We start from the raw sequence: 12,014 nt of genomic DNA on the forward strand, positions 1-12,014 counted from the left end.
CGCTCTCCCCGGCGTCCAGAGTGCCCGGGGGAGGGCGGCGAGGCCGGCGGGGGCTCCACTGGCGGCGGAGCCCCGGGAGGAGGGCGGCGAGCCCGGCGGGGGCTCCGCTGTCCCTGGCGGCCAGAGCGCCGAGGGGAGGGCGGCGAGCCCGGCGGGGGCTCCGCGCTCCCCGGCGGCCAGAGCGCCGGGGGGAGGGTGGAGAGCCCCGTGCTCCCCGGCGGCCAGAGCGCTGGGAGGAGGGCGGAGTGCCCGGCGGGGGCTCCGCTCTCCCCGGCGGCCAGAGCGCCGGGGGGAGGGCGGAGAGCCCGGCGGGGGCTCCGCGTTCCCCGGCGGCCAGAGCGCCGGGAGGAGGGCGGAGAGTCCGGCGGGGGCTCCGCTCTCCCCGGCGGCTGGAGCCGGAGCACAGCGCCGCCCCCCTCCAGGTGCCGCCCCAAGCACAAGCTCGGTGGGCTGGTGCCTGGAGCCGGCCCTGGCCAGGGGGCCGGACCCGAAGCCGCGCTGCGGGAGCCGGGCTGGGAGGCCGGAGCCGAAGCTGCGCCGCGGAGGCCAGGCCGGAGCCGAAGCCGCACTGCGGGGGCCGGAGCCGAAGCCGCGCTGCGGGGGCCGGGCCGGGGGGCCAGAGCCGAAGCCGCGCCGCAGGGGCCGGCGCGCTCGGCCGGAACCGGGGCCGGACTAGGCCGTGCCTCCCCATAGCCCTTCTCGCGCCCCCCGCCACCCCGGGTTACCTGGTGCTGCCTGCCCGCCCTTGCTTCTTTTCAGACTTCCCGCGAACCTCTGATTTGCGGGAAGCAAGGGAGGGGGAGGAGCAGGGGGCGAAGCGTTCAGGGGAGGGGAGGAGGGGGAAGTGAGCTGGGGGCAGGGTGGAGAGCTGCGGCGCGGGGCCCTCTTAGCGCGGGGCCCAATTCAGCCGAATTGGCTGAATCGGCCTAAAGCCGGCCCTGATGGGAAGGGCTAAATAACATTTCCCTATTCACTTTTTCCACACCATTTATGATTGTATACACCTCTATCATATTCCCCTTAGTTGTCTCTTTTCTAAGCTGAACAGTCCCTGTCTTTTTAATCTCTCTTTCTATAGAAGCCGTTCCATACTCCTAGTCATTTGCACTGCCCTTCCCTGCGCCTTTTCCACTTCTAATATACCGTTTTTGAGTTCAAGCAACCAGAACTGCACACAGTATTCAAGGTGTGAGCACACCATGAATGTATATAGGGGCATTATGATATTTTCTGTTTATTATGTTTACCTTTCCTAATGGTTCCTAACATTGTTAGGTTTTTTTTTTGTTTTGTTTTGTTTTTGACTGCCACTGCATATTGAGCCAATGTTTTCAGGGAACTATCCACAATGATTCCAAGATCTCTTACTTGAGTGGTAACACTTAGTTTAGCTCAGTGGTTCCAGACAACTGTACCCCTTTCAGGAGGCTGATTTGTCATGCATACCCCCAAGTTTCACCTCACTTAAAAACTACTTGCTTACAAAATCAGACATAAAAATACAAAGGTGTCACAGCCACACTATTACTGAAAAATTGCTGCCTTTCTCATTTTTACCATATAATTATAAAATAAATCAATTGGATCAAATAAATCAATTCTGTTTGTCAGAAGTTGGGAATGGGCGACAGCTGGATCATTTGATGCTTACCTGTTCTGTTCATTCCCTCTAGGGCACCTAGCATTGGCCACTGGCGGTAGACAGGATACTGGGCTAGATGGACCTTTGGTCTGACCCAGTATGGCCGTTTTTATGTCCTTAAATATTGTACTTACATTTCAGGATATGGTATATAGACCAGTATAAACAAATCATTGTCTGTATGAAATTTTAGTTTGCACTGACTTCGCTAGTGCTTTTTATGTAGCCTGTTGTAAAACTAGGCAAATATCTAGATGAGCTGATGTACCCCCCAGAAGACCTCTGCGTACTCCCAGGGGTACATGTACCCCTGGTTGAGAACCACTGGTTTAGATCCCATCATTTTGTATGTATAGTTGGGATTATTCTTTCCAACATACATTACTTTGCATTTATCAACAGTGAATTTCATCTGCCACTTTGACACCCAGTCACCCAGTTTTGTGAGAGCCCTTTATAAATCTTTGCAGTCAGCATTGGGCTTAACTATCTTGAGTAATTTGTGTTGTCTGCAAATTTTGCCACCTCACTGTTCTCCCCTTTTTGCAGTTCATTTATGAATATATGGCACAGCACAGGTCCCTCTTTTTATGTCTCTCCATTGTGAAAACTGACCATTTATTCCTACCTTTTGTTTCCTATCTTTTAACCAGTTACTGAGCCATGAGAGGACCTTCCCTCTTATCCCATGACTGCTTACTTTGCTTAAGAAAGCAAAAGCTTTTTGAAAGTCCAAGTATACTGTATTGATCAGATTACCCTTGTCTGCCTGTTTGTTGACTCCCTCAAAGAATTCTCATAGATTGGTGAGGCATGATTTTCCTTTACAAAAGTCATGTCAACTCTTCTCCAACATATTGTGTTCATCTCTGTGTCTGATAATTTTGTTCTTTACTACAGTTTCAACCAATAATTAGTATATAGTTAGTAGTTAGACTTCTAGCATTTGTACATAAGCACTTGTACATTTTGTCAACATGCACTTGCTTGCCTTCATGTATTATATTTTAATTTGAATTTATAGCAAAAATAATGCTGCTCTTTTCTTTGTTGCTTTTTAACCACTTAGCATTAAGAACATGCTTAAATCTCATTGAAAACTTAAGCACATTCTTAAGAGGTATTTTGCTGACTAGGGATGGATTTAAGCATGTGCTGAAGTGCTTTGCTGAATCAACATGTTTTTGCTGTAACATGTTGCTAGGGCTCACTGTGCCTCTAGCCGAGCCATCTTTCTGGTGCGTTTAAATTCATTGAGTTGGATTACTCACTGGGCTAGAAGAGAGAACATATCCAAAATAAGGAAAGTGGAGCCAGGAAGAAGAATAAATCTTGAGAAGGCACCCACAGGACACTGAGGTAAACCATAAATAGCTGTAAGTTCCTTTTTCATTTCTTATTTAAAAACCAATGCTTTTGGTACTCTTCTAATAGCCACAACCCACCCCAGAAGTGGCTGCATCTTGCTGGAGGATGAAATGGTCTCTCCCTATATATGAATAGTTTGAAATTGAGAAACGAGCTTTAATGCTCATAAAAGGCACCAAATAAAACAAGAAAACACCAAATTAAGAATATCAATATCCATTTCTCCCCCATTAAATTATAATATGTAATGTGTGTACATTATAGCATTGTACTCCTGGCACTGGCTGTACTTCCTCTTGTTATTTTTACTACTTCTAGAAAACAGCAGCAATTCATTATAAAAACCATGTTGCAATAGTATTAGGGTCTGATTTAAATCAAGAATAGGAATACAATTCAAAACTAAAGCTCTGGCCTGAGTTTACCTCCCTGTGCTATGGTGTTACTGTACATATGGGTTGGATTACACGCTATTATTGTCGTACATATGGAATGGATCACATGGTGCACATACAATACATATGGATAAGATGACATGTTGTTTACAATGCATAGGCAGAACAAGGTGACTTAAGGGTACATCTGCAAACAAACAACAAAAGGGTACATCTGCAAACAAACAACAAAAACAACAACCCAAGGCTTGTGGCAGCAAGTCTCAGAGCCTGGGTCAGCTGACTCAGTCTTGAGCTACAGGACTAAAAAAGAGCAAAGTAGACCTTCCTATTCGGGCTGAAGCCGGAGCTGTGAGACCCTCCCTGCCGCCTTCACTGGGTCTCAGAACAGGACCCTTCCCTGGTTTTGGAGGATTTGCCATATGGTGGATGTTCCAGAGTTTTGTATTTCTACAGTGTAAGCAAAGCACAAAAATAGGATATCAGGGTGGCTCAAATTTGACCATTATGTTGACATTTAAAAAGCTTTCTAAAAATGTACTGCTTTAATTTTCATGGCGAGCCATTTTAAATGAATGGGATTTCTTTATTTGACCACGCCTGAACCCCTGTAAAGAAGTGGAAACAGAGGACTGTTAGACACTATAAAATAGAAAGGAAAAAATGGATTAGCCTCGGATTTTTTTCCCCCTGAAATGGAACCAATGACCCCCGATCACCACTGAGTGAGTCAGTGAGTACAACTCTATTGAAGTCAACTGAGTTATGTTTTCTCAACGCCAACAGTGAATACGCCACGAAGCTTTGAGAAGACGGAGACAGTTGGTTTTTTCAAAGGCACTGCATTTCTGTATACGAGACTCCAGCGGCTGCCTTCCTAACATCAGTTCATCCATCACTGGAAAGAATCCATGAATATAAAGCCAGCCCAGAAAGTTCAGTCTGGCAGGACTGATGTGGATCACTGATGAAGGGAATTTAACTTGGGCAGGTCACTGTTAGCCCTGAATACCAAAGAGGTCTTGATTTTCTTTTGTTTTTCCTTTCTTTACATCTCTACTCTGTTTTTAATTTTTGCCTGGGGTTTATTTGCTAAATTATCATTTAGGGAGGAGGAGAAGGGATTTTGGGCTAAAAATAAAACAGGCTGTGACTCATGTGAAGCAACCTTCACAGTGTTAGCAGTTTGGCATTCTAGTTTGTCTCTCAACATGTTTACACAGCTAGTTAGCTTCTGCTAAAACATAGTTTCTCATGAGCCCACAGGTAAGTCAAGAATATGGAGACCTGGGAGAAGGTTTGGAATTTGGGGGGGAGCATGGGCTGTTATAGCAGGGATAAAGGAGAGACAAGACAGAACTGGGGTGGGGGGGAAATCAAATCAGTATCTTAGATGTCTGTATACTAATGCAAGAAGTAAGGGGAATAAGCATGAAGAACTCAAAATGCTAGTAAATAAACACATCTATGACATAGTTGGCATTACAGAGACCTGGTGGGATAATACACATGACTGGAATATTGGTAGAGAAGAGTACAGCTTGCTCAGGAAGGACCAGCAGGGAAAAAAGGGAGGAGGTGTTGCCTTATATATTAAAAATGTATACACTTGGACTGAGATTGAGATGGAAATAGGAGACAGACTTGTAGAAAGTCTCTGGGTAAAAGGGGTAAAAAACAAGGGTGATGCCATGGTAGGTGTCTACTACAGACCACCTAACTAGGAAGAAGAGGTGGATGAGGCTTTTTTTCAGCAGCTAACAAAATCATCCAAAGCACAGGATTTGGGGGTGATGGGGGACTTCAACTAGACCAGGGATTGGCAACCTTTCAGAAGTGGTGTGCCAAGTCTTCATTTATTCACTCTAATTTAAGGTTTTGTGTGCCAGTAATACATTTTAACGTTTTTAGAAGGTCTCTTTCTATAAGTCTAGAATATATAACTAAACTATTGTTGTATGTAAAGTAAATAAGGTTTTTAAAATGTTTAAGAAGTTTCATTTAAAATTAAATTAAAATGCAGAGCCCCCCGGACCGGTGGCCAGGACCCGGGCAGTATGAGTGCCACTGAAAATCAGCTTGCGTGCCGCCTTCGGCACACATGCCATAGGTTGCCTACCCCTGAACTAGACAAATTAGAGCATTGGGCCAAAAGAAATCTGATGAGGTTCAACAAAGACAAGTGCAGAATCCTGCAGTTAGGACAGAAGAATCCCATGCACTGCTACAGACTAGGGACCGAGTGGGTAGACAGCAGTTCTGCAGAAAAGGACCTAGGGGTTACAGTGGACGAGAAGCTGGATATGAGTCAACAGTGTGTCCTTGTTGCCAAGAAAGCTAATGGCATTTTGGGCTGTATAAGTAGGAGCATTGCCAGCAGATGGAGGGACGTGATCATTCCCCTCTATTCGGCATTAGTGAGGCCTCATCTGGAGTACTGTGTCCAGTTTTGGGCCCCACACTACAAGAAGGATGAGGAAAAATTGGAAAGAGTCCAGCGGAGGGCAACAAAAATGATTAGGGAGCTGGAGCACATGACTTATGAGGAGAGGCTGAGGGAACTGGGATTGTTTAGTCTGCAGAAGAGAAGAATGAGGGGGGATTTGATAGCTGCTTTCAACTACCTGAAAGGGGGTTCCAAAGAGGATGGATCTAGACTGTTCTCAGTGGTACCAGATGACAGAACAAGAGTAACGGTCTTAAGTTGCAGTGGGGGAGGTTTAGGTTGGATATTAGGAAAAACTTTTTCACTAGGAGGGTGGTGAAGCACTGGAATGGGTTATTTAGGGAGGTGGCGGAATCTCCTTCTTTAGAGGTTTTTAAGGTCAGGCTTGACAAAGCCCTGGCTGGGATGATTTAGTTGGGGATTGGTCCTGCTTTGAGCAGGGGGTTGGACTACATGACCTCCTGAGGTCCCTTCCAACCTGATATTCTATGATACCCAGACATCTGTTGGGAAAATAACACAGTAGGGCACAGATTATCCAATAAGTTCTTGGAATGTATTGGAGACAATTTTTTATTTCAGAACGTGGAGTCAGCTACCAGGGGAGAGTTCTAGATTTGAATTTGACAAATAGGGAGGAATTGGTTGAGAATTTGAAAGTGGAATGCAGTTTGGGTGAAAGTGATCATGATAGATTTTATTATTCTAAGGAATGGTAGGAGGGAAAACAGCAAAATAAAGGCAGACTTTAGCAAACTCAGGGAGTTGGTAGGTAAGAGCCCATGGGAAGCAAGTCTAAAGGGAAAAACAATAGAAGACACTTGGCAGTTTTTGAAAGAGACATTATTAAGGGCACAAGAGCAAACTATCCCACTGTATAAGAAAGATAGCAAGTATGGCAAGAGACCACCCTGGCTTAACCAGGAGATCTACAATGATCTAAAAATAAAAAAAAGAGTCCTACGAAAAGAAACTAGGTGAAATTACAAAGGATCAATATAAACAAATAACACAAGTATGTAGGGACAAAATTAGAAAGGCCAAGGCACAAAATGAGATCAAACTAGCTAGAGACATAAAGGGTAACAAGAAAACATTCTACAAATACACTAGAAGCAAGAGGAAGACCAAGGACAGGGTAGGCCCATTACTCAATGAGGGGGAAAAATAACAACAGAAAATGTGGAAATGGCAGAAGTGCTTAACGAATTATTTGTTTCGGTTTTCACCAAGAAGGTTGGTGGTGAATGCCAGTGAAAATGAGGTAGGATCAGAAAAGGCTAAAATAGGGAAAGCTAAAATTACTTGGACAAATTAGATGTCTTCAAGTCACCAGGGCCTGATGAAATGCATCCTAGAATACTCAAGGAGCTGAGTGAGGAGATATCTGAGCCATTAGCGATTATCTTTGAGAAGTCATGGAAGACAGGAGAGATTCCATAAGACTGGAAAAGGGCAAATATAGTGCCAATCTATAAAAGGGGAAATAAGGACAACCCAAGGAATTACAGACCAGTCAGCTTAACTTCTCTACCCAGAAAGATAATGGAGCAAATAATTAAGCAATCAATTTGCAAACATCTAGAAGATAATAAGGTGATAAGTAACGGTCAGCATGGATTTTGCAAAAACAAATTGTGTCAAACCAACCTGATAGCTTTCTTTGACTGGGTAACAAGCCTTGTGGATGGGAGGCGGGGGGGGAGCAGTAAACATGGTATATCTTGATTTTAGTAAAGCTTTTAATACTGTCCCGCATGACCTTCTCATAAATAAACTAGGGAAATGCAATCTAAATGGAGCTACTATAAGGTGGGTGCAAAACTGGTTGGAAAACCGTTCCCAGAGAGTAGTTATCAGTGGTTCACAGTGATGCTGGAAGGGCATAACGAGTGGGGTCCCACAGGGATCCATTCTGGGTCTGGTTCTGTTCAATATCTTCATCAATGACTTAAATAATGGCATAGAGAGTACACTTATAAAGTTTACAGATGATTCCAAGCTGGGAGGGGTTGCAAGTGCTTTGGAGGATAGGATTATAATTCAAAATGATTGGGACAAACTGGAGAAATGGTCTGAAGTAAATAAGATGAAATTCAATAAGGACAAATGCAAAGCAGTCTACTTAGGAAGGAACGATCAGTTGCACACATACAAAATGGGAAATGACTGCGTAGGAAGGAGTACTGCGGAAAGGGATCTGGGGGTCACAGTGGATCACAAGCTAAATATGAGTCAACAGTGTAACACTGTTGCAAAAAAAGTGAACATCATTCTGGGAGGTACTAGCAGGAGTGTTGTAAGCCAGACACGAGAAGTAATTCTTCTGCTCTACTCAGCGCTGATAAGGCCTCAGCCAGAGTATTGTGGCCAGTTCTGGGCAACACATTTCAGGCAGGATGTGGACAAATTGGAGAGAGTCCAGAGAAGAGCAACAAAAATGATTAAAGGTCTAGAAAACATGACCTATGAGGGAAGATTGAAAAAATTGGGTGTGTTTAGTTTGGAAAAGAGAAGACAGAGGGGACATGATAACAGTTTTTAAGTGCGTAAAAGGTTGTTACAAGAAGGAGGAAGAAAAATTGTTTTTCTTAACCTCTGAGGACAGGACAAGAAGCAATAGGCTTAAATTGCAGCAAGGAGGGTTGTGGTTGGACATTAGGAAAAAAGTTCCTAACTATCAGGGTGGTTAAACTGCCTACGAAGGTTGTGGAATCTCCATCATTGGAGATTTTTAAGAGCAGGTTAGACAAACACCTGTCAGGAATGGTCTAGACAATTAGTCCTGCCATGAGTGCAGGGGAATGGACTAGATGACCTCTCAAGGTCCCTTCCAGTTCTATAATTCTCTAAGGCAGTTGGTCTAGTGGAATGAATATAGATCTAGGAGTCAGGAACTCCCAAGTTGTAATTCCAGTCAGCCACTGATTTGCTTTGTAGCCTTGGCCAAGTTACTTATCCTGCAGCATGTCAATTTCCCTATCAGTAAAATAGGGTTAATGATACTTACCTACTTAGTTCACAGGGATGTTGTGAAGATTAATGTCTGTAATGTGCTTTGAAGATGCAAAGTGCTGTATAAATAGGGAACTTTCTGGAGTGGATTTACTTAGTGGGGCCCATGTGCGGTTCAGAGGGTAAGAAATACATCCCTAAATCTGTACAGTGAAGGACAGTAGTGGCTCCATTTCATTCTTTTCCACACCCACCTCTCCTAGGCTGGACTCAGCTGAACAGGGACTTTGAAAGAATGTATATATGACCAATCACAGCCAACCAACCCAGCCCAAATTTCAATAATTGATTGGACATTTGCCACAACATGCTCACATTCCTCTTCACAGCAAAAGAATGTAAAAATCACTCCAGTTTTGCAAAGTTCTTGTGAACTGTAAAGCCAGCCCATTTCAGTGACAAAGTTTAGCCTAGAAATGCACATGATACAAAAAGAGAGAAAAAGGAACAGGGAAAAAAGCACCAATGCACACTAAGGTGCTAGAAATTTTAATTCTCAAGCTAGTGAACTCATCAGGCAATGGGAGTGCAGAAGCCACAGAGTGACTACAGATGTGTACCCTGGACTGTTCCAACTCCGAGTTTTACCAAGTGTGATTCTCTTTATTCATTCCTGAGCTGTGCTCCCTGCAGAATGACTGTCTCCAGCAGGTATGTCAGATGCCCGGTGCATTGCTTACTCAGTGACTCTGAGTTGTGGTTATATTAAGCCCCATCTCATTTATAATTATGGCCCAGATTCAGAAAAACATTTAAACACATGCCTAAATCCTACTGAGGTCAATGGGATCTAAGCTTTGCTGAACTGGGCCTCTATAATGACATTGGCTGAGGTTGTGTGCTCCCATCCTGACAGTGTTATTCTGAGTCTTGTAACTTTGAATCGGGTGTTCAATTTTGCATAGCACAGCATGGAGATTATTCATTAGGCTTAATTTCTGAGCCAGAAAGACAGTATTATATAACTGTGTGGAAACCAATCCACATAGCTTCTGAGTACAGTTTATCAAACTAATCCAACTGTAGGAGGCGCTTGCTGGCAGCTAAATTGTTCTCTAACCCACTAATCACCTTCATTGTTTGCTTCTTCTCCCATTCTTGTTAGGGCTGGTAACTGCTGTACTTGTGTTTTAGTGTGCTGGAGAAATGATTTTATTTGATGGATTATTGGACAATACCCAAGAAAAATACTTGATTCAAGCTACAGCTGGTTTGTTTGTTTCTTCTTCATAAATGTTCTCTTCTCTGGAAGAGTAATGAAAAAGCATAGCCACTCAAAACAGATTGGGGTGGATCGGCCTTGCCTGTTAAATACAAATCTGGATTAGAAACCCCCCTACCACTCCAGGGGATTTTGTTTGGGGCCATTTTAAGGCTTTGGGGCCTGATCATCTACCCCCGTAAGGTCACTTTGCTTCAGAGGATTGCCCTGCTGTGAGCGAGCACTTGGATGATATAAAGCCAGCATGGCCAGCCTTATGATACCCATGCCCCAACTTCAGACTACCAGGAGAGTCAGAGGCACCTGGGCATGGGAAAGGGACATGACAGGGACTAGAGGGGGCGGAGCTGGAATGAGATGTGCTCAGCTGTTCCTTGCCCATCAGAACAGTCCTTTGGGGTCCATTCCAATCAGTGTATGCTAAAGCAGTCCTGTAGCTGCTCTCACTTGCTCCAGGAGATGGCTCAGCCTCCTCACCTGGCTCAGGATCTGAGACTGTATTATAAACCCGGGTCTATGGGACCAAGGTTATGTTTCCAAGCCTGAGCATCCACACTGCACTGCTTACAATTGCTGGACCTGGTCTCACAGCCATGCTAACGCATCCATACTGAACTGTGCAGCTCTCCTGACTTAGCTTGACCTGTGTCCACACTGCAAAAATGACAGAGCTTGGACCTGAGTCACAGCAATACTTTGGCTTTGACCCACCCTCCTAGCAGGTCCTAGGACCCAGGTCTTGAGTGCTTGCTGACCCAGATCAGACCAATTTGGGGGTGGACAGAAGGGGGGCTTGGGCTCAAACCTGAGACAGATTAGGCTCAGCATGCAGAGTAGGCATACCCAGCGTGGTTTAGTTTTGCCTCCACCACTCCTCAGCTGTGCTGATCAACAGTTCGACACACGTGGGAGTTAAGACCACAGGCCAGCCGTGAAATTAATATCTGGCTTCCAAATCCTCACCCCTGCCCCCATTGCCCAAATGATGTGTGTTGTGGGGTTTTGGTTCAGCCCCATCTCTAGGTGTATACAAGAAGAAATAAGCTGATTTTGTTAGCTATGAACAAAGATTTTCTGAAACCTCACAAGTGGAGCTTTTGGTTCCTGTTTACTTATTTTAAAACAACAAGAAAACCCTGAAAAGCCTTTTACCACATTGTTTCTAGAGACACATTTTCTTCTGGGCTGTGGATCTGAATGGCAAGGAAGTTTTAGCCTGAAGGGAATCTTTAGCCCAGTCTTAGAAACCCAGGAAAACAGGAGTTTTTAATGGATTTGTAGCTAGCTAGCTCCAGCTTCTTGAATGGCTCTGTAACATAGTCTGGGAAGATGGGCAAGGAGAAAAAAAATTCGACGCTAGAGAAAGACAAAATAAGAATCTGGTATCTGTTACTTCCAGCTCTATTAAAAATGATCTGCCTTATGATGGCTGAGTCTCGATTTAACCATTTAAATATCTGACATTAAACATTAATGTGGCTCACTGTAATCTCAGTGATGATGACAATGCAGTAGAAATCAGCAAAATGTATGGCTTTAAAGCAGCCTTGCAAAATCATCATGACAGTTTACCAGCACAGCCACAAAATCTGCTCAGCTGCCCTTTACCATCACAATGATGAAGAAAAAATGAATGAAATTTTACATGCCCGTCAAAAGGAATTCCTTGCCTGAGCTTAGTGGCTATGCAGAATGTTGCAAGTCTGCTGTAAAAGTGTCATGCCTATATAGACAGATGAGACAAGGTGGGCGAGATATCTTTCATTAGACTGACTGGTGAAAGAGACATGCTTTGAACTTACACAGAGCTCTTCTGCACAGCTACGGCACTCTATAACTGATAGTATCTCCTCTACATTGAATTAGGTTTTTTTTCTAGGTTTATTCCTATACATTATACTTGCTTCTGTAAGTTTACTACTGTAT

Source organism: Terrapene carolina, unplaced genomic scaffold, assembly GCF_002925995.2.
Source record: "Terrapene carolina triunguis isolate 2854851 unplaced genomic scaffold, T_m_triunguis-2.0 Scaffold67, whole genome shotgun sequence".
In the NCBI taxonomy this organism is placed as follows: domain Eukaryota; kingdom Metazoa; phylum Chordata; order Testudines; family Emydidae; genus Terrapene; species Terrapene triunguis.